At 39.6% G+C, this 24,064-nt stretch overlaps 1 pseudogene; it reads left to right on the top strand.

Moving 5' to 3' along the window:
- Positions 1-1,686: 1,686 nt before the first annotated feature.
- Positions 1,687-2,859, top strand: LOC103237283 (D-aminoacyl-tRNA deacylase 1 pseudogene; annotated as a pseudogene).
- Positions 2,860-24,064: the final 21,205 nt, after the last annotated feature.

Genomic DNA, 24,064 nt, shown 5'->3' with positions numbered 1-24,064 from the left:
GAGATCTAGAAATTATATAAACAATTATTGTTCAGAATAGCAAGACACTTTAGGTATTGTAGATAACTATCATTTGAGGAGTCTTAAGTTTGTTCTTGGCTAGCCTGGCATGTGGCAGAGGTTTAAGAGAGAGAAATTGGGGAATAAAACAGAAATGGGTATACACAAACATTAATGAGAAACTGAGTTTACCCAAGGTTGCAGACAAAAGCAGCAGCAAAATTGCAGACTTCCTCGCTTTCACAACTACCTGCCCTTGCAAGTTCTGAGACTCTCTCTAAATTTCTACAGACAAGAGACCAGAGCAGAAAAGCATGTGTTTGGAGGAATGTACAGGTATGAAACTCTCTGAAAGAGAGAAAGAGGCCAGATGGAGCTGACATTCACACACACAGTGCTGAGACATTCCTCAAGCTTTGGGGAGAAGTATGAATGAAGAATGGGTAAAGAAATGGTAGAACATTTCTTTCCAATTCATCTGAGGGGATAGGAATTCTTGTTTTATTGGCCCATGCAGAAATGCAGATAATTTGAAGGGATGTCTTCTCCTACATTCATATGATCAAATGAGGCTGACTCAGAAGGAGGAAGAGACCCTTTCGTTTTCTGATTCTGTTCCTTGATCCTATCTGGAAAAGACATGGTCATATCTGTTCATTTAAGTATTAACTGTGGTTGCTTTCAGATTGCAACAGCAGCCATTGTGACAGAGAACATATGGCCCACAAAGCCACAAAACATTCCACTATCTGTCCTTTTATAAAAAACAATTGCAGATCCTTGATCTGGATCAATCACCCAGGCAGCAGTGGGATATCCTTTTCTTTCTGTTTGTCAAGTAGCATAAGAGGCCCCAAATGGCAAGGGATCGGTCTCAGCTCCCAATTCAATGCAACGGTTGCTATGTCCCATTGTGAAAGCAATTCTTTGGGTGCTAAATTCTCCAACCAGCAACACGCAGAATTTTGGAAACAGGAATGAATTTTTGCAAGTAGGTAATAAGGTATAATAATGGAAGATGTCACCTCTATATCAACCCCTTGGTTTCCAGACCCATGTGTTCTGTGGGAGAAGAAGCATCTCATATCAGTCCCTCATCAGAGTTTATGCTGCATTTCAACCTTGTAAGGTCTTAACCATCAGCTGGCACCATAATTAATTCTTTGATGAATCTCATTTTATGTGGGCAATGACCTACATGGTTAGAATAGTGAGCTCCACGAGGACCAGCCCACTGGCCCACTTCTTTTGGCGAAAGATGGGTGTCTTGCTCAAGGTATGTCATGCAGAAAACTCTAACAGGAAAAGTTATGCATGTTATTTTCAGCAGAAGTCTTGGGTAGTGAGGTAAGGCAAACCCAAATGCCTAAGTATGTATTTCATAAAGACAAATCATGGTTTCTTTTATGAAGGTAGGACTGCAACATAATCAGCATTCTACCAGATAGCTGGCTGGCACTCCAGGGATTCAGTGCTGGTTTCTACAGAATATTGACTACCCGGAAGAAGGAACAATCTGACTAGCCTTGGTGAGAGCAATCTATGTTGCATAAAACACATTTCTGCTTTTGTGACCACATTGCTCATTAATCTACTGATCAAGCATTACAGAGACTGGGAAAAAGAATGACTTGGCGGAGCCGCCCTCAGAGTCGCCAGGCGGGACGCAGTGCAGCGCCGCCCCACTCGCCGCAGCCGCAGCCATGAAGGCCGTGTTGCAGCGCGTCACCCGGGCCAGCGTCACAGTTGGAGGAGAGCAGATTAGTGCCATTGGAAGGGGCATATGTGTGTTGCTGAGTATTTCCCTGGAGGATACGCAGAAGGAACTGGAGCACATGGTCCGAAGGATTCTAAACCTGCGTGTGTTTGACGAGCAGAGCGGGAAGCACTGGTCTAAGAGTGTGACGGACAAACAGTACGAGATTCTGTGTGTCAGCCAGTTTACCCTCCAGTGTGTCCTGAAGGGAAACAAGCCTGATTTCCGCCGAGCAATGCCCACGGAGCAGGCAGAGGGCTTTTACAACAGCTTCCTGGAGCAGCTGGGTAAAACATGCAGGCCGGGGCTTATCGAAGATGGCACGTTTGGGGCCTACATGCAGGTGTACATTCAGAATGATGGACCTGTGACCACAGAGCTGGAATCACCAGCTCCCGGCACTGCTACCTCTGACCCAAAGCAGCTTTCAAAGCCTGAAAAACAGCAGCAGAGAAAAGAAAAGACCAGAGCTAAGGGACCTTCTGAATCAAGCAAGGAAAGAAACACTCCCCGAAAAGAAGACCGCAGTGCCAGCGGCGGTGCCGAGGGTGACGTGTCCTCTGAACGGGAACCGTAGCTCAGGAGGCAGAATTCAGTGTGTTATCATTGGGCAGAGCTGGATTCTGAAAAATTCAAGGTGCTAAGCACCTACACTACTTTAAGAATTTGGAACTGAAACATGAAGAGGAAGACAGAAATAAGAAGCTGGGAACCTGAATAGCTCTGCAAAAAACACCAAAGGGCCGTTTTGTCATTTTCTGTTGTTGCTGTGTGGAATGAGGCAGTGGGCACTGCCGGTGGGTGGGGGGGTGAGTGCGCACGTGGTAGAAGGCATGTGCTTGTGCCCCCCACAGAAAGGCTTTGTTGGTTTCTGCCACATCTTGGCTTGCTTTTGGAACAGGCTGGCCTAGCATCATTTGTCATCAAGTCCACTATGGTGTATTCTGCGTTTCCATGGCGGGGGTTCTCCAACACACTCACAGGGTCCATGTTCTTTTTATTGCTGATTCATAAGCCAGGTCCCTTGTTGAAGTGTCAAGAGGGCAATCATCAGTGATAATGTATTGTGTGAGACCTTTGCATCTTGTAAATTTTCTCTTTTTTCTAAAAATAAATAATAAAATCCTAAATCTCAATAAACCACACACAAAAAAATAAAAAGAATGACTTAATATACATGGGATGAATCATCCTGTTCCTGTTATTGAGAGACTGTTCTACAGAGGGAAGCTTCAGTGAACATTCACACATATTATTCTTTCACCTTGGGCCTATTCTGAAGGGGCTATCCACATGAACCTTCCCCAAATCTCTTTCTCACTAATGTGCAAAAATCCTTCCTTCTGAGTCTCTGTATGTCCAAACTGTGCCTAAGGATCACTACCAATCTATACCTTAGGTCATCTGTCCTCCAAGGCAAACTGGACAACCAATGCACTCACAGTCCTCATATTTCATAGTGCTGAGATACATGGATTTCAATGATCATGTTTAATTAAATAATATCACTACCTTAACAACACAGTTCAAATTTTAGTAACCACAGTATGTTAACTGTGAAAGGTGAAATGAAGCACAAACTTCACTGCCATTTTTTAGTCCACATATCACTTTGTAAACAACGAATGCAGATCCTGGGAACAGACGGTGGATAGGAGACAGGGCTAATGTGCAGCGAGTTCCCACTTGGATGGACAGATCAGTGTGTAGAGAGTCACAATGCGAACCTTTGCTCCAAGAACCAGCACAGGAACATACCGGGAAAACCAGAAGAATTCACAGATCCTTTGAAAGAAGCTGCATGCCACTGCAAATTCCATGAGACAAGTGAAAAATGGAGAGCTCCCAAAGTGTGAGCAGTGGGAGAAGCTGCCTCCAAACACACATTCCCACTGGGAAATCTGAAAATCCAGATCACAGCAGAAGGTAACCTTACCTGGAGCTGAAATGGATGAAATATAGAAGTAAAAACAGCAGCACTTATAGGCACTCCCATTCTCCAGCTGGAGCCCAGGGAAGCCATTCCTGAATGTATGAAACAGGGGCCCTTGGGGAAGGCAGGCAGTGGAATTAGGGAGGGGTTAGAGGGTATAAGATATTTCAAACTAAATTTTACAATAATTTTGATTGGGCACAAGTGGGTTGGGGGGAGTGGCGGAGGAAACAAGAACTGCTTCAGGTAGGGACAGGCGCCACAGCCAACACTGTGGGCAGATGCAGGAGAGGTAAGGCCTGAAAACCGAGTTTGCTTGCTCAGCAGGGAAGCCCATAACCTGGGACGAGGCCTGAGTTCTGCCCGCCAGCCATTCAGGCTACCTGGATCTCAACTCAGTGCTGTTAGTGGGGCACTGTGGGAGTGAGACTGGCCTTACCAATTGAGTGGGAGCTGGGTGAGATCTCTTGCTACCAGCTATCCCTAACTTCTCTGGTGAACTATATGGCACAGGAGAGGCAGATACAATCCTCTCTGGAACATAACCCCATTGACGTGAGAACTATCTCCTCATCCTCCACAGTGGCCATGGCAAGCTTGGCCCAAGGGGAGTCTGAGTTCAGACCTGCATACCCTGCTCCAACCTGATGGTATTTCTCTACCAACCCTGGTAGCTGAACACAAGAGTCATTCATACACTCTTGGGAGCTTTATGGCACTGCCCATCACCGGAGAAACCAGAATACCTTTCTTGGCCAAATTAGGGCAAGCTTATATCCCACTGCTAATACCACAGCTGGTGCTCTCTTGCAAGTGCCACCTTCTGGCTGTACGCCAACTAACCCAGGCCATTATAGCAACTCATGACAGAATAGCCATGCCCCTAGGAAGGAGAAAACAGCAACTAATACCACTGCCTGCAACATCCTTGCTAACCAGAGGTCCTGAGTCTGTCCATGTGACAACTTCACTGCTAGCATAAACAGCAGTTAAGAGAGCCAGCACCATAAACATACCTACAATCAAGGATTCTCACAGAATCTACTTCACTCCCCTCCCACAGCCACCAGAGCAGGTGCTGGTATTTATGGTTGAAAGACCTGAAGATGGATCAGATCACATCACAGGACTCTTTGCAGACAATCCCCAACACCAACCTGGAGCCTGGCAGCCCCACTGGATGGCTACACCCAGAAAAGCAATACCAATCACTGCAGTCTGGCTCTCAGGAAGCCCCATCCATAGGGGGGAAGGATGAGAGCACCACCTCAAGGGATCACCCTGTGGGACAACAGAATCTGAACAGCAGGCCCTGAGTTCCATATCTTTCCAATGGTGGGTAATTTCTCATAGCAGAGACACAATTGTAGCACTGGAAGCAGTAGGGAAAGTCTGCACCTATACTCCAACAGGCAGGCAGCCTCTGTGATTGTGAAGGGCCTTGGGGAAGGGGTCCTTATTCTCCTCTGGCACTGCATGGCAGACACAGCTGGGGCCTCCTCCACAGGAATCCAGCGTGGAGGCACCTATAAACAAATATCCTCTCAGACCATAGTGGAATGAAACTGGAAATTAACTCCAAAAGGAACACTCAAAACTATTCAAAATATATGGAAATTAAATAATCTACTCTTGAATGATCTTTGGGTCAATGATTACATCAAGATGGAAATTTAAAAATCCCTTGAACAGAATAACAGTGACACAACTTATTGAAACCTCTGGGATACAGCAAAAGTGGTGCTAAGAGAAAAGTTCAGAGTATTAACTGCCTACATCAAAAAATCTGAAAGAACACAGATAGACAATCTAAGATCACATGCCAAGGAACTAGAAAACATATAACAAACCAAACCCAAACCCAGCAGAATAAAAGACATAACAAGGATCAGAGCAGAACTAAATGAAATTGGGACAAACAAAAAACTACAAACAACAAAAGAAACAAAATGCTGGTTATGTTTTGGAGGCCAACCAACTCGCAAATGCATAGACCATTAGTGAGATTAACCAAGAAAATAAGAGAAGACCCACATAAGCTTGATTAGAAATGAAATGGGAGATATTACAGTTACAACTGATACCACAGAAATACAAAAGGTCATTCAAGGTGGTATGACTTGGTTGTGTCCCCACCCAACTCTCATGTTGAATTGTATTTTCCAGAATTGACAGCTGTTGTGGGAGGGACCCAGTGGGAGGTAATTGGATCATGGGGTAAGTTACCTCTATGCTGTTCTTGTGATAGTGAGTGAGTTTTCCATGAGATCTGGTGGCTTTATAAGGGGCTTCCCCGCACCTTCACTCTGCACTCCTTTTTGCTGCCGCCATATGAAGGAGGATGTGGTTGCTTCCCCTTCCACAATGATTGTAAGTTTCCTGAGGCCTTCCCAACCATGCTGAACTATAAGTAACTTAAGCCTCTATCCTTTATAAATTACCCAGTACTGGATATGTCTTCATTAGCACATAATAACAGGCTAATACACAAGGCTATTACTAACACCTTCATGCACACAAACTAGGAAATCTAGAGGACATCAATAAATTCCTGAAAATATACAACACTCCTAGATTAAATCAAGAAGAAATAGAAACTCTGAACAATAACAAGTAGCAAGATTGAAACAGTAATAAGACAAATTGCCAACAAAAACAGTTCAGAACCAGATGAATTAACAGCTGAATTCTATCAGACATTCAAAGAAGAACTGGTACCAATCCTGCTGAAACTATTTCAAAAGATAGAGAAAGAGGGAATTCTCCCTAAATCATTCTATGAAGCCAGCATCACCCTAATACTAAAACTAGGAAAGAACATAACAAAAAAGAAAACTACAGACCAATATCCCTGATGAACATAGATGGAAAAATCTTCAACAAAATACTAGCTAACCAAATTCAACAGTGTATCAAAAAGATAATACAGCATGATCAAGTGGGTTTCATTCATATCAAGGATGCAGGGATGGTTTAACCTATGCAAGTTGATAAATGTGATACATCACATAAACAGAATTAAAAACAAAAATCTCACAACCACCATAATAGATGCGAAAAAAGGCATTTGACAAAATCCAGCAACCCTTTATGATAAAAACCCCTCAGTAAAATTGGCATATAAAGGACATACATACCTCAGGTAATAAAAGCTATCTATGACAAGCCCACAGCCAACATACTAAATGGGGATAAGTTAAAAACATTCCCCCTGAGAACGGAGCAAGACAAGGATGACCACTTTCACCACTTCTATTCACCATAGTACTGGAAATCCTAGGCAGAGTGATCAGACAAGAGAAAGAAATAAAAGGCATCCTAATCAGTAAAGGGTAAGTCAAACTATCACTGTTCACTGATGATATGATCATATACCTAGAAAACCCTAAAGATTTATGCAAAAAGCTCCTAGATTTGATAAATGAATTCAGTAAAGTTTCAGGATACAAAATCAATGTGCACAAATCAGTAGCACTGCTATACACCAACAACACCCAAGTTGAGAATCAAGTCAAGAACTCAATACCTTTCATAACAGCTGAAGAAAAAAAAAAGTACTTAGGAGTGTACCCAGCCAAAAAGGTGGAATATTTCCACAAGAAAAACTATAAAACACTGCAGAAAGAAAACATAGATGACAGAAACAAATGGAAACACATCCCATGCTCATGGATGGGTAAAGTCAATACTGTGAAAATGACCATACTGTCAGAAGCAATATACAAATTCAATGCAATTTTCATCAAAATAGCATCATTATTCTTCACAGAACTAGTAAAAACAATCCTAAAATTCACATGGAACCCAAAATTTTTAAAAAGCCCACATAGCCAAAGCAAAACTAAACAAAAAGAACCAATCTGGAGGCATCACATTGCCTGACCTTAAACTATACAACAAGGCTCTAGTTACCAAAACAACATAGTAGTGACATAAAATGGGCCTGTAGACCAATGGAACACAATAGAGAACCCAAAAATAAAACTAAATACTAACAGCCAACTGATCTCAGGCAAAGCAAACAAAAACAAAGTGGGAAAAGGATGCCCTATTCAACAAATGGTTCTGGGATAATTGGCAAGCCACATGTGGAAGAATGAAAGTGAATCCTCATTTTTCACCTTATACAAAAATCAACTAAAGATGGATCAAAAACTTAACTCTGAGACCTGAAACCCTAAAAACTCTAGAAGATAACATCAGAAAATCTCTTCTAGACATCAACTTAGGCAAAGACTTAATGACCAAGAACCCAAAAGCAAATGCCAAAAAACAAAAATGATGGAACCTAATTAAACTAAAAAGCCTCTGCACAACAAAAGAAATAATCAGCAGAGTAAACAGATAAAATATTTGTAAACTATGCATCCAACAAGAGACTAATATCCAGAGTCTACAAGGAATTCAAATCAGCAAGAAAAAACAATTCCATCAAAAAGTGGGCAAAGGACATGAACAGACAATTCTCAAAAGAAGATATACAAATAGCGAACAAACATATGATAATGCTCAACATTACTAATTATCAGGGAAATGCGAATTAAAATTACAATGAGTTGCCACCTCTTGCAGGCCACTCCAGCAAGAATGGCCAAAATTTAAAAACCAAAAAATAATAGATCTTAGCATAGATGTGGTGAAAAGGGAACACTTCCATGCTGCTGATGGGAATGTAAACTATTACAACCACTATGGAAAACAGTATAGAGATTCCTTAAGAATTTAAAGTAGAACTACCATTTGATTAAGGAATCCCATTTCTGGGTATCTACTCAGAGGAAAATAAGTTGTTATATGAAAAAGACACTTGCACACGTGTGTTTATAGCAGCACAATTCTCAAATTTGTTAAAATATGGAACCAGCCTAAATGCCCATCAACCAACGAGTAGATAAGGAAAATGTGGTTATATATATTTACCATGGAATATTGCTGAGCTGTAAAGATGACCAAAACCTAGATGGAGTTGGAGACCATTATTCTAAGTGAAGTAACTCAGGAATGGAAACTAGATATTTTATGTTCTCATTTATAAATGGGAGCTAAGCTATGAGGACACAAAAGCATACGAATGATGTAATGGACTTCGGGGACATGGGGGAAAGGGTGGTAGGGGTGAGGGATAAAAGACTACACATTGGGTACAGCGTACACTGCTCGGGTGATGGGTACACCAAAATCCCAGAAAGCACTACCAAAGAACTTACCCATGTAACCAAAAATCGTCTGTTCCACAGAAACTATTGAAATAAAATACATTTAAAATAATATATATAATGATTAGTGACCAATATATGTCACTTCTTGCAAAGTTTATCAGCGATTGATCATTACTCATCTGTTATTCACACACAGAAGGCAAAAGTATCGTTTTGTTGCCTTGTTGTCTCCCAATGTTAAACCCATGTGACTTTTACAAAAATGAATAATTGTGATAGAGAATTGGCTCACCAGGACAGAATTGCAGCAAAGAAACAGAAAGTAACAATCCTGGAAGTGAAATTCAAATAAAATGTAAATAGAATTTAAAAAAAAAAAAAACAGCTGACTTTGGGAATGTTGACACTTTTGACTCTAGATATGTAGTCAGAGAAATTTAATAAAGGCAAATTTATCTGCATAAATGAGGAAAGTGGTTGTAACAATAGATGAAAATATTCCAAAGAAAGTGATATTGACAAAAAAACACATTAAAAGAATTCTCAAAGATATTTCATGATATCGAAAATGTAAGGGATAAAATATTGGAACCAGATTCAAACTTAGAAAGAGGTATGATAATTCACCAAGGCATAGAAAAGAATGCTATTTACATTTAAAATTACATAACAAGAAAGAAACCATCACTGTTTAAACTATTCTTGATATTTTTTCTTACAAAGAAATAAAAATCTAATTCTCCATGTTTCTAATGTTTTAAATTGTAGTGTACTTAACAATATTACTATTTTTTATTTGCCCATGCACTTATAATTGATAGTAAGAGAGTTCTTAATGTTTGACAACGAATTTTAAAGGTCACAGAACAATTACATATTTCATCGATTAAGACTGTTTTTCAAAATTACAGCTCGCATGGTAATTTTTACAGTCCCAAACGACTGTGCAAAAAACGAGAGACATATTAAGGAGATTCTGCTTACTAGGAGGACATCCTTTTCCAAATCTCATCCAAGGTCATTCCTGCTAATTTCAAGCTAATTCCAGCATATTAAGCAGAACAATCTCTCAAACAGCCTCGAGTTTTTTTCCTCCTTGATAATCTGTCGTTAAAGATTTCCCACGAGGCCATATAGAGATAGCAATGTTGCAGGAGTTGTTTCAGCGGGAATGTAAGCTACCTGTTTAAACAATCATACTTTCAAAGCCCTGCCCAGTTTTGCTTTCACTTAAAGATGAAGAGTTGTAGTCATGGACAACTTTATCTGTCGGTAATACAGATAACCTCCTGTTTTCTATAGACAGCTCAGTTTGCCTGGACATCTTATTTTTCACAGTTGGTCTCTACCAGGGGCCCAGCTGGGAGCCAAGAGCTGGTTCTTCAAAAAAGGAAGTAGTTATGGAAGAGTACAGTTGTTTTCCTTCAAAATCTCCACTGTGAACCTCTCACTGGGACTTCCCAAACACATCAAATAACTTCCTGCTCTTCTATAAATCTTTAATCACTATTGGTTCCACTGGGCTTTGTTGGTCTATATCATCACGGACAAGCGAGGGAGACTCCCTGGCTTCAATTTCTACTCAAAACTAGCCTTTTGGGTCATATGATAAATTTTTCAAAATAGTAAATTTTTGAAAATAGTAAACTCAAATATATTATACATTACCTAAATACCCAAAGGAGTCTAACAAATGATGCCATTAGTTTTGATATATAGGGTTCCAGGTACAAAAACTTATCTTTCACTTTGGGGAGAAGATCCCTGTATACTCCAGACTACTGGATCCCCAGAACTAAACCAAAGTAGCAATTCCTTACATATTTTTGATATTTACTTTATACCTCATGTCCTATCAAGACATCAGTAATTCCTAATTCCTGCTCTCTGGGTCCTATAAAAATTGTATCATAAATGTAATGGATAAATTAAATGTCCTGTAGGATGATCCAGAGAAATAGAACTGATAAAAGAAAATCAATCAATTAATCAATTGTCTATCCATCCATCTATCTGTATCTATTTATGAAGACATTTATTATAAGGTATTGGCTCCTAGATATATAAGGATGATATATAAGATGGCATAAAGTTTCCTAGAAAGATTCCAGGAAGATACCTGGTATCTTACCTAGATAGATACCAGTTATCTATCTAGGAAGAGATTTATTATAAAGTATTGAGGCTGAGAAGTTCAATGACTTGCTATCTGCAAGCTGGAGATTCAGGAAAAGTATAATTCATCCATAACTGACACTATAGATTCCAGTCTAGATCTGAGGTCCTAAAAACAAGGAGTGCTGAGGGCAAGAGAAGATCAGTGTCCCAACTCAGCAGAGTTAATTAAGCTTTTCTCTACCTTTCTGTTCTATTTGGGCCCTCAACCTGAATAGCTTAGATAATGCCCATCCATACTGAGAAGGATCATCTACTTAGTCCACTGATTTAAATGCTACCTCTTTCAGAAACATTCTCACAAACACACCCAGGAATAATGTTTCTCCAGCTATCTGGGTATCTTATGGCCCAGTTAAATTGACACATAAAGTTAACCATCACAGATGCTAAGACAGTCAAATTTCCTGAAGATTCAATTCTGGATCAAAGTTGGAGAGTTGACATAATTCTAGGCAAAATTGGGAAAGTTAGTGTAATCCCTGCTAAGTGATAGAAAATTGCTTTTGGTATATTTGTTGAGCTAGCAAGAAAGCTTTTGGTATGTTCCATACCAGATACCAGGGATGATGTGGGTTTATACCAGCAGAAACATCTGAACAACAGCTGCAATTGGACTTGCATACTTTAATTATATATTTCTAATATTTATTTCTTTTGTTTGTTTGTCTTCCCTACTGGGCTGAGATGTCCACTACAATGTTGAATAGCAGAGGTGAGATTGAATATCCTTGCTTTATTCCTAATCTTAGAGAAAAAGTATTGAGTCTTTTTCCTTATGTACAATATTAGTCTGCCAGATTTGTATACATACACTTAGAAGTGAGAAAATTTTCTTCTATTTCCAGTTTGCTAGTTTTCTTTAAAGTAGGAATAGAATTTTATCAAGTTATTTTTCTGCATCTGTTGATGTAATCATATGATATTCTCCTTTTATTCCTGATAAGGTGGTAAGTTACCCTTATTGATTTGTTTTTTAAAGCAAACTCAACCTTGTGTATCTGGAATATATCTTCTGAGGTTGTGATGTATTATTCTTTTACAATTTGCTGAATTTGATATGTTAATACATTGCTAAATATTTTTGTCTCTAGATTCATGAGGAATCTAGGTGTGTAATTCTCATTTCTTGTAATGTCCTTGCCTAACAGCACTTTGTAAATATTTTTTGAATCAATGAATTCAGTACGAAATATAGAGCAGAAAAATATGATATACTACCGTAGTTATAACTAAAATACACACAAGACACACATTCATTTGGAGAGAAGACTCAGTAAGACTTCCCCACTTTCAGATGTACCCTGCTACAGTCCATTTCCCATAGTGTTGACAACATAATCTTCTAAAATGTAAATGTTATTTCATAAATCTCTTCTTAAAAAAATCTATCCATGGCTCCCTATAACCCTCAGAACAAAGTTTAAACTTCTTACCTTTTTAACTTCCCCATCTTTTGTATCTTCAAAGTACCAGTAGACTAAACTAATATTTAGCAATGTACTTTTGTTATTTCTAAGCTTTTGCAACTTGCCAGCCTCTCTGTCAGGAATCCTTTGTCTCTCTTCTTATTTATGTCTTCTCTCTTTCCTCTAGCCATTGCCAACACAAACACACACACACACACACACACACACACACACACACACACACACAGTCTCACTCTCTCTCTCTCTTTCTCTCTCTCTGTCTGTCATTTTGCCTGGCTAATTCCAAAACATTCCTGTGGTCTTCTCTTAAATATGTTTTCCATCATTCCCACTAGGAAGATCTATATCAATTAGATATTCCTTGTTATGCACCCATAGTGGGTGGGGAAAGAGATAAGATAAAGCAGGCTTTGTCAGCTTTTGTCTGGATTCAAATCTCAGCCTTGTCGCTTATTATCTAGGGACATTGTGCAAGTTATTCAACCTCTGGGCCTCATATACCTTAAAATGTACCTAAAATGGTTTATTAAGAGGAATAAATAAAAAAGAATATATACTGTATACTGCATATATGCAAAATACATACTGCAAAATACACACAGGACACACATTCATTTGGAGAGAAGACTCAGTAAGATTTCCCCACTTTCGAATGTACCCGGATGAAACAGATATATATATTTGGCACAGTGCATGGGATACAGTAAATTATCAATAAATGGACATTATTGTTATTTTGCTATGTTATTTTTACTGTCACAGAACTTAGCACCATAAGTTATAGTTCACATATTTATCCAATTCTTTTACAGGATAGTTATTTAATGCTTTATTCACTGTTGTGAGTTTTAGTTTTTACCATAGTACTGAAAATATAATAGGAATTCACTAAATGTAAACTGTTGCTATTATTATTATAAAACCTAGAGCTAGATTTTTGTAGATGGTAGATGGGGTAGTCTTGAGGGTTCACCAGAAGATGAAGTTTTGTTGGAGTGGTAAGTGAAACTGCTTGACACTTGAAGCACATGGGACCCTGCAGGTGACAGAACTCATATGAGCTGATCATATTAATATTCAGGGACTGATAATAACAATAGCATTAAGCGCCATGGCTTTGGGAGCCTAGCTGAAATTTCCAGAGGCCAGGTTTGCCGTAAGAAAGTGTTTTCAAGTGAACCATAAAGAGTTGTTCAATCAGAAATGGTAGAATAAAATTCATAGATATAGAGACTTCCTTTTACCAAGAACTACCCAGGACCCTTGGACAGCCATAGGAAGAGGAGGAGTCACAAAAAATGGACAGCAATTGTATTTCCTATGAATTGTGCAGGGCTGAGCTAGATTTGGAAAAATAAAAACATCGGCATAAATAAATTATTGCAAAGATCACATATTAGTGGGGTTGACAATTCATATAGGTGTATTCTGTGACTGGGGAGCCAGGAGGTAGACAGCGAATTGAAAGAAGAGGATGTAAAGACAGTATGCGGAGGGTCAGACTTCACACTATAGCCTGCTGGTCACCAGTTCTTGACCTAAGCTAAGTTGGGCAGGAAAGATTTGGGTCAAGCCAAGAACCTGCTGTTCTCCACCGGTCATCCCATCCTCCAGCTTCTTCATCTGTGGTTCCGTGGGATGAGGGAGCTGTGGGGAGGTAAGGAGTTCTATGGCTGCCATTCTTTTACCTTGAACATCATGGAGGAAGTTCATACTGATTTAGTGTTACGTTATATTTTTCTGGTTCTGTTTTTTTTTACTTACTATTAATGGACTTTAAGCTCACTTCAAAGACTCCTTGGTTATTTTAGGAGAAGCTAGAGAATTCACAAATAAAGTCCTCTGAGCTTCTTTCAACTGTTCACATTGCTACTGGTGCCTGCCAGTGATCTGCTCCAGCGATTGCCCGCACCGAGACCTTAAGGCCGCTGGCTCACCCTTGAGGCAATGGCCTCCACTACTATATCAGGCTGGTACTAGCACAGACATTAGCTTTGGTGTGAGCACTGGCACTGCTAATGACTACAAATTTAGGAATATAAACACAAAGCTGTGCCATAGCCATTTTGTTAAAGCAAAGAGGATCCCTTTCCCTCATTTTTGTAACACATTTTGTTTCTTTGATTCTAGAGCACCTTTACGGTCCTTATGGATTCAGGAGCTTTCATATTTTACACCCAACAATCATTAGTTGATTGTCTTTTTAGGAAAGCACACACAAATGGTAAAAATAGATCTTGGGGAATCTGGGAGGAGCACCCACAATGTTGCAACAATCATATCATCACCTCAGTGGTAACATTTATTCAGTGCTGTGTACTAGACACAACACTGAGTTTACGTGCATTCTCTCATTTAACTTTTACAACTACTCCCATTTTGCAAATAAGGAAAGTCAAGATTACATAAATGAGGAAACTTTCTCAAGCTGACTCAGAGTCCAGTGTTTTCTGAGATTCTAAGGATGCCAGTGGTAAAAATGCACCCTGAGAGACTGTGGAATAGTGGCAGTTACAGTAAGTGTCCCAAAGGCCTGGGTCATATTGAGCTGAGGTTGTGGGTCCCTTTTCATCTGGCTACCTGCATTAAACAATTCCTATTAAGAGTAAGGAAAAACAAACAGATGAAAGATCCTCCATTTGACCTCTGGGTAGTCCTACACGTCTACACCTCGCCCATGGATGTCTAGCTGTGAGCAAGCCTGTGAGTGTAATTAGCTTGGAGGGTCAGGGAGGAGATGACCTGTAAGAACCTAAGCAGTCTTGATGGTCAGCAGCTGCAGTTATTTAGCCAGATCGTCCCACACAGCTTGTCTTTAGAGAAAGGAGATTTTGGAATCAGAGTTTTCGTATTATCAGGGATGCAGCAGTTTCAGTTAAACACTTTCAACAGTGTTTCAACAAAAAGAGCTCAATGGATGAGGAAATAAAAATTTAATGAGAAAGAAAATACTTCTATACACAAGATTTTGTTCTGAAAACTGACAGGAAGGGGTTCCGTAGCAATTACAGCCCACCCAGGGGTGCCATTCTATCAGACATTTAGTGGGCAATTGGGAGCTGAAACCTAAGGGTCATGATAGGATTAATACTTTTTCTCTGAGAGCCAAGCAACACACCTCCTGCCCCCTCCCCTGCTCCCCAAAATGCATAAGGTTGTGCCACAGAGGCTAGTAGACAATTGAGCATCTGTCTGGTGGTCTAGTTTGTAACTGGAGCCTTTAAGACCATAACTTGTTGACCCTTGAAATTCTACCCATTGACCTGGCATGATGGGCTATTATATTTGTCTCTTGGAGTTTGAGTGGCTCTGTCTGTAAGAATACTGGAATGACTCAGTATGCAGGAGCATATCTGGGGGACACTTTTTCATTTGATTCTCTCACATATCCCACTGGTCCCCAATTTTTCTCCTAGGGGAGTTGGGGGCTTTGATTCAGGACTAATTGTGAGGTTGTTTTGCATATTATCTCTTGGTCACTCTGGGTGTTCTGATTTGCTTTGAGAAGAAAACCCAGTTTGTGCCAAATTAGTTACAGAGCTGCCCAAACTCACTGTAACTCTCCCAGTTGGATCTCACCTGTATTTGTGGCAGGGCCATTGTTCTACTTCATCCTCAGGACACCACTGCTCTGCATGGGAAGGAGCAGAATGTTGCAGGAGCCCTTTCTCTCTGTGAAAGCCAGGAGGTTAAGAAAACATCTAGATTCTTGAAGGTAATTAGAGATTTGTAATTCTACAAAATCCAGCACACATCAGAATCACCTGTCGGCCTTGTTTAAGCACAAGCTGCTGGGCCCAGCCTCAGAGAATCTAGAATAAACTCTAAGAATTTGCATTTCTAGCAAGTTTCCATATAATACTGATGTTGCTGGTTTAAGGACTGTACTTACAGAATTCCCAAATAGAGAAAAGTGTAGACATGAGTGGCAGAATATAATGCAGCATGCTGAAAGTTGCATATTGATGACACAGATTACAGGACAAGGATAATTTTTGGTCAAGCATTTGGTAGATCAGGTGAGGAAAACGAAAGTGGGAAATTCTGATGATTCTAGCTTTACCTCCTGTATTCCTAATTTCTGGAGAATGGCACCAATATTAAACATCCTTAAACTAAAAACATGATAGTTATCCTATTAGCTTAGGCATGAAATCCAGACAATTTTACCTCTAAACATTTCTCCAATCTATCTAGTTTTCTTTTTTCTTTTCCTTTTCCCTCCCTCCCTCCCTTCCTTTCCTTCCTCTTTCTCTTCTTTTCTTTTCCTTTTCCCTCCTCCCTTCCCTCCCTTCCTTTCCTTCATCTCTTTCTTTTCTCTTTTCTCTCTACTCTTCTCTTTTCTTTTCAGATAGGGTCTCCTTGCTCTGTATCTTGGGATAGAGTACAGTGAAGCTATAATAGCTCACTGCAGCCTTGAACTTCTAGGCTGAAAAGATCTGCCTGCCTCAACCTCTCAAATTGCTGGAATTACAGGCATAAGCCACTGTGCTCGGCCTCTATCTAGTTTTCTTCATCTTACTGCTACTTCCTAGCTCACTCTCTAATCACCTTCTGCTGCCTCTACTGTCAATAAATTCTCCACATAGCTATGGAAGCCATTATCCTAAATACAAACTTGATCACCTATTTATATTAACTTTAAATTAATTATTTATATTACCAAATTAAGTTTAAAAGCTTACTTCTCATACTGTCCTGTGCATCCCTCATTCTCAGCAAACTACTTGCTTGCGTATTGTTCTTGCTAACTAGAGTATCTCAAAGCAGACGTCTCTTTCTCTTTATATTGTTAGCATACAGACAGGAATCATAATCAAAGTTATAATAATATGCTAAGAACTTTATCTCTTCTTTCAACTTTAAACTACTTGTAAATTAGATATCATCAACTCCCCCTTTTTTTCAGACAAGGAAGTGGAGGTTTTGAGGGGTTAAGAAATTTACTTAGGATTACATGGCTAATGAGGGGACAAGTTGAGATTTAAGCCCAGGTCTGTCAGACTCAAGGTAGTATCATCCCATATGCTTTCTTTCTTTCTTTTTTTTTTTTTTTTTTTTTTTTGAGATGGAGTTTTGCTCTCATTGCCTAGGCTGTAGGGCAATGGCACGATCTCAGCTCACTGCAACATCCACCTCCCGGGTTCAAGCGATTTTCCTGCCTCAGCCCCAAGTAGCTGGGATTACAATTGCCTGCCACCACGCCTGGCTAATTTTTGTATTTTTAGTAGAGATGTGGTTTCGCCATGTTGGCCAAGCTGGTCTCGAACTCCTGACCTCAGGTGATCCTCCCACCTCAACCTCCCAAAGTGATGGGATTACAGGCGTGAACCACCACGCCTCGCTCCATATACTTTTTCTGCATGATGGCTAGAGGAGACAAAAATCATTCTTTGTTTCCTGAACAGAACTTCTGCTAATCTCCATGACTCAGCCTGGCAAATAGGACTAGCTTCTTGTAGAACTTGAAATGCTTGCTCACATATCTGTGCCTTTGCCCAGGCCAGTCCCTTTGCCCGGCATGCCCTCCTCACCCATTCCATTTGCTCATTCTTCAATAATTAGGTCAGGCTCTCTGTTCCTAAAACTTTGCTATCCTACCCCTGTGTTTCTATAGCAACTTGAATAAATCTCTGTTTTGAAACTTATCACAACTTCACTTGTCTGACACCCTTTCCCCCACCATGAGTCACTGAGCTTTTTGGGGAAACTCATTTTAAATCTACAATGCCTGGCATAGATGTGAATTAGGGTATTTTTGGCTGAAAGGAACAAAATCCCCAACTCAGTATGGCCTAAATAAAAAGAAAATTTACAGGCTCACATAATTTGAAATCCAACTCAAAAACATCTGCAGGGATTTTGTGAAGACTGAATATTTTATACACATTCATATAAAATAGTCAACATTTATTGCATATGTAGCATAGAGTATGCACCAAGTAAACAGGAGCTGCCATTATCCTTAGATCCTTAATTTATCCATATCTGGGTCACATATGTCAATTTTATTTGTAAAAAATTCCAAATTCTAGTCTGGCTTTTCTGGATTTCTATGTCTCTTCCTAAACCTACTCACTTGGTAGGGATGGCTAGGAATCTGCATGATTGGGTCCAACATCCTTATTAATAAGCTCTGCAACAATTCTTATTGTTAATTTTTAAATTTTTTATTTTTAATAAACTTTTGTTATAGTTTCAGGGGTACATGTGAAGGTTTGATATGTAGGTAAACTCATGTCATGGGGGCTTGTTGTACAGATTGTTTTGTCATCCAGGCATTAAGCCTAGCACCCAGTAGTTATTTTTTCTGACTCTCTCCCTCTTCCCACCTTTCACTCTCAAGCCTCACTGTCTGCTGTTCCCCTCATTGTGCTCATGAGTTCTCATCATTTGGCTCCCACTGCTAAGTGATAACTTATGGCATTTGATTTTCTGTTCCTGCATTAGTTTGTTCAGGATAATGGCCTCCAGCTCCATCCACGTTCCCACAAAAGACATGATTTTTTATAGCTGCATATTACTCCATAGTGAGTATTACCACATTTTCTTTACTCAATCTGTCATTGATAGGCATTTAAGTTGATTTCCATGTCTTTGCTATTGTTAAGAGTTCTGCAAGCAATTCCTATTCAGATCTCATGTCCTTCCCTCTTTTCCCATCCCATAATAGAATCATAGATTCTTACTCTATTACATCTGGGAGGAACGCTTGCAATTGTCCAGTTCACTGAACACTTTCTTTTACAGGTGGGAAAACTGAGGCCCTGGATTTGAGAACTGACCCTGTAATTTTATTAGCTCCATGTCATGGATTCATTTGCTGACCTTCTCTGATCCTCCATAGCCTCCAGCATCTTTTCCACCATATTTTGATTTGTTGAAATCCTCACTGTCCACTTAAATCCTGGCTGCTCAAAGTGTGGTTGGAGGGAGCAGCAGCAGGAGCATCACCTGGAGCTTGTTAGCAGTACAGAATCAAGAATCTGCAGTTTCACCAGATCCCCACCCCACCAACCCCAGTGGTTCTTATGGACATTACAGTTTGGAAAGCACCTTCTTACGGTACGTCGGAGATTCCCTAAGACTTTCCAGGTTTGAATCTCCATGCTGCAACAGGCCAGCTGTCACCTTGGCCAGTTATTTAGCCCCTCTCTCAGTTCCCTCACCTGCAAAGTGAGACTGATTTAGATTCGAGAGTTCTCGTGAGTATTAAATGAGGTAGGGCACAAAATATCTGGCCTGCAGTTAAAAGTCAAAAAATGTTGACTATTATTCTCAGTTTACCATAAGTTATTATAATTATGCCACTTTTAAAGATTGCACTTGAGTTTTCATGTGCTTGTCTTCTGTTCCAGTATCTGAAGGCACTGCATTTTATCTCCAAGGTGGCTGGCCCAATACCCTTTCTAATCTGTTCAATATATTTTTATTACATTTAGCAGTTGTCGATGGATTCAGATTATTTTCTAGATGGTCGTAGGCCTATGCCAGAGAACCAGATTAATTCTATGTAGTTTAATAAAGTCCTGACATTGTGCAGAATCTTCAAAAGAGCATGACATATGGGCAAAGGCCCTAATTAAACACTTGTTGAAAGTAAATTAGTTAATTAGAGTTGACCGCTACTTCCCACAGAGGGTAATCAACACAAGATCTGCAGAGAGCACTTACATCCTGTGGGGGCAGAAACAGGGTTTGTTTTCAGGCAAAATTATGTCCTTTAATAAATGCTTTTATGTGCCTCATCCTGTCCAAATTACAAGAAAAAGTCACTAAATCCACACACACAAAATAAATAAAATAATAACCCAGAGAATTTCTCTCTTGGTTGTTTCTGACATTAAGGTACCCCTCACAAAAGGTGCTATCATTTTTTTTTTTTTCCTCCAAGGATGACTGATTTTGAGAGTTAGGGACCCAAGGTTTCCTTTTGTTTTATTTTATAAAGAAATCTCCATTCCTTGCTGGACCCCTTAACAGAAATAACAGAAGAAATAACTGCAATATGTCATCAGTCACTGGAATTTGCCCAACATTTAATGGAGTAGGCTGAATTTCTGGATATCTCTTGTTGGAGGTGGAAGAGTATATTTAATTTTTTACCAGTACAATAATAATTTTGTTTATATAAAAATGAAGGATCTAGTTCAGATAAAATACAAGCAAACCTCAGCCATCATTCATTCACTCTTCACACTAAGCTCAGGCTGTTTCTGAGGTTTTTGAATTTATGTTTATTTTCATCTGGGTATGTAGTTTGGGTTTTGGCTAGCACCAGCAATGGAAATACCATGAGGAAAAAAAGTTAGTCTCAAAGCATTTTGGCCTTGACCAAACCTGTTGTTTCATGAAATTGAAGTTTTGACATTAAACTTTCTGGAGAGCAATTGCCAAATAATGCTGGTTTAGGCCATAATAGAGCAATAAATAAACACTTTCCCTTTTCTATATGGCCTAGTGGGAGTTGGCCAGGAGCAAGAAGAGCCCAAAGCTGAGACTTGGGAACCTGAGTTTTGGTTTTGTCTGTCATCTGTTGCACTGAGTTAGTTTGCCTTTAATACAAAGGGTACCCCAGAGGCACTTAGAGGAGGATTCTTTAGGGTACACCTAATATTTGTCTTTACTGTCTCATTGATGATCACAATTTTTTCTTACTTTTTCTCTCTCCTGTTTTCCCTTTTTCCCTCCTTCTCATTTCCTTCCTTCTTTCCTTTTCTTCCTTCCTTCCCCCTTCCCTTCCCTGCTTCCCTTTCCTGTTCCCTTCCCTTCCCCCCTTCTCTCCCTCCCTTCTCCTTCCTTCCTTCCTTCCTTCCTTCCTTCCTTCCTTCCTTCCTTCCTTCCTTCCTTCCTTCCTTCCTTCCTTCCTTCCTTCCCTCCCTCCCTCCCTCCCTCCTGGTTTCTCTTCCTTGCTTTCTTTAATTTTTTTCTCTTTAGAAGGACGTTTCAGTGAGCCCATAGCTTAAAGGAAAACCAGTATCTCAAATTAGAGATGATTCTAGCTAATAGTTCATGTAAGTATGAGTGTGATTTATTATGTTTTGCCTAAAATGTCCAAATTAAGGTTGGTTCTAGGATGAATGATGGCTACATTCTCAATGGAAGAAACTGACCAGGTGAGCAAGGAATGAAGAGGGGGAACTTCGGCAAAATAGAAGCATGGCGGTCCCCTTACTTGACAGACTTCGGTGGTTTTGAAGTCATTTACACATTTTCTGCTTGTCAGACCAGCTACATGGAGTTTTGTTTGAGTTGCTGTTCACTTAACCCAGCCACAGAGACTCCCTGTTTGAAACCACAAATGCTGTTTGTACTGAGAAAGCTGTCCATGGCTTCTGAAACTCAGCTATTTCATTGGCACCTTTTCAGCTCCATGTTCTTCCATTAGGAACTGGTTCTTCAATTAGGGGTGAAAAATGCAAATGCGAATGTGCCTTTTTTTAAAAAAAAACTCAAATATAGAGAAACTTCTGTAGTTAAAGAAAGCTCAGTGTGTGCCTTACGTTTTTCATGCACTTTCTTGTCCCTCTAAATACCTGAACTGACCCAGTCAATTCATATAAGAACAAATACATTTTAATGTAAGAAGGAAATCTTTTTTTAAGAGGGGTAGAAAGAGTAAAATATCATAGATATTTCCCTGAGTAAAACTGCCCAGTATTTGTGTTATAAAAGTGTTTGTATTTCACTCAGTTTACATTTTATGGTTGTCTGGGACAACTTAGCATGGAAAATTGTTACTTCATTATTTTTGTTATAGATATCTTTTGTTTCTCCTCTTGCACACTATTCTTGGCCTCTGATAGACTGACTCAGGGCTTTGTTGAACTTTGGGAGAGATTGGTTGGTGGCGAACGAGGGTACTCATGGCCTCCAGCAGCATCTGCCAGGTTCCAGAGGAACTTGTTTTATGAACATGTAAACGAGGTATTTCCTTCAGGGCTGAGTTCTCCCAACTCACTGTTGGATGCTAGCTATAAGGTTAATATATAAGAGACGGTAGGAAGTTTTGAATAATGTTTAGGCACACAGACTTTACAACCCCCATCCCCAGGAACACCCTTATCCCCAGGGGAAACAAAGTGTACCCATTGGGATGAGCGCAGCTTCCTCTGGAATTGCTAGTTGTGTGCTTAGCTTTTGTAAGTCACAGCCCTGATACATTGCACCAGTGACTCATATGGCATTTGTTAACCTTGGTTCCACATCAGAGATTTTTTTCTTCTTATCTTAAAGTTTATCAACATACTATTATGTGATCTTTCTGCCAAACGTATTAATATTATACATGTTAATTGGTTGGTTAACTGATAGAATTTTCCTTGCTGCTTATGTATTTATTATAAAATTTCACTCCTACAATGGAATCATTAGATTTTATTTAAAAAGTGTTACTATCTGAATTTCAGGTCTTCTGAGACTAGACTATAATCAACTTTATTAGAGTGTAAGCTTCTCCGGGGGCAAAAAGGCTTATATGTCTTAAAATATTAATTAATTAGTGCCTGGCACATAGCAGTACTCAGTAATTATTTACTGGGCTCCAGCGAGGTGGTTCATGCCTGTGATCCCAGCACTTTGGGAGGCCGAGGTGGGTGGATCATCTGAGCTCAGGAGTTCAAGACTAGCCTGGGCAAGATGGTGAAACCAGTCTCTACTAAAAATACAAAAAAATTAGCTGAGCACAGTGGTGGGCACCTATAATCCCAGCTACTCGGGAGGCTGAGGCAGAAGAATCACTTGAACCCAGGAGGTGGAGGTTGCAGTGAGCAGAGATCACGCCACTGTACTCCAGCCTGGGTGACAGAGCAAAACTACATCTCAAAAAAAAAAAAAAAAAATTGTTTACTGGTCTTAGTTTCAGTGAACTAGGCTAATTTTGTGTTTTTCTATTTTAACTACTACATAAGGTATCACGACATTTTTGTGAACATGTCTTTTTCGTCATTATGATACAAAAGTAATACATACAATCTATTTAAGCTATTTGCAAATTTCAGCATGTCTAAAGATTGTTTAAAATTTGTTTAAAATGCATATTCCCTGGCTTCTTACTCTCAGATTCAATGGTAGTGAGTGGGGCCCAGGCACCTGTATCTTTAAAAGCACAAGAGGTATTTAATATAGGTGGTTATCACACTACAATTGGAGAGACTCTAGTCTGCAATATACTTGAGAGTGTCTCTGTGTATTAATGAAATTTTTAAAAAGACTCAGTCTATACCAGTCCTCAATTACATAGAAATTTTAAAATACCTGTTAAATATGCACTCTGAGCATAATGAACTAATAGTAATATTTTCACAGAAAGTCACTATAAGCAGTAATTACTGATCATGTTTTTAGATGGTTTCTTGTGTCTGTGCATGAGACTCATCTAGTCAGTACTATCAAAGTAGCAAATATTTGTTAAATTCTTATGAGTTGCCAGACACTTTCAATGAGGTTCACATGAGTTAACTTATTTGGTGTTCCAGACAACCCTATACAAATAAGTACTATTATTATTCCCACATAACAGTTAAGAAAACTAAGGCATAAAGAAGTTAAGTAATTTCCTTAAAGTCATGAACTTTATAAGTTGTTAACAGCTCAAAAAATAGTTGATTTT

This window comes from Chlorocebus sabaeus, chromosome 8 (genome assembly GCF_047675955.1).
Source record: "Chlorocebus sabaeus isolate Y175 chromosome 8, mChlSab1.0.hap1, whole genome shotgun sequence".
In the NCBI taxonomy this organism is placed as follows: domain Eukaryota; kingdom Metazoa; phylum Chordata; class Mammalia; order Primates; family Cercopithecidae; genus Chlorocebus; species Chlorocebus sabaeus.
Note: the sequence above shows the minus strand (reverse complement) of the source record. Positions and strands in the feature narration are given on the sequence as shown.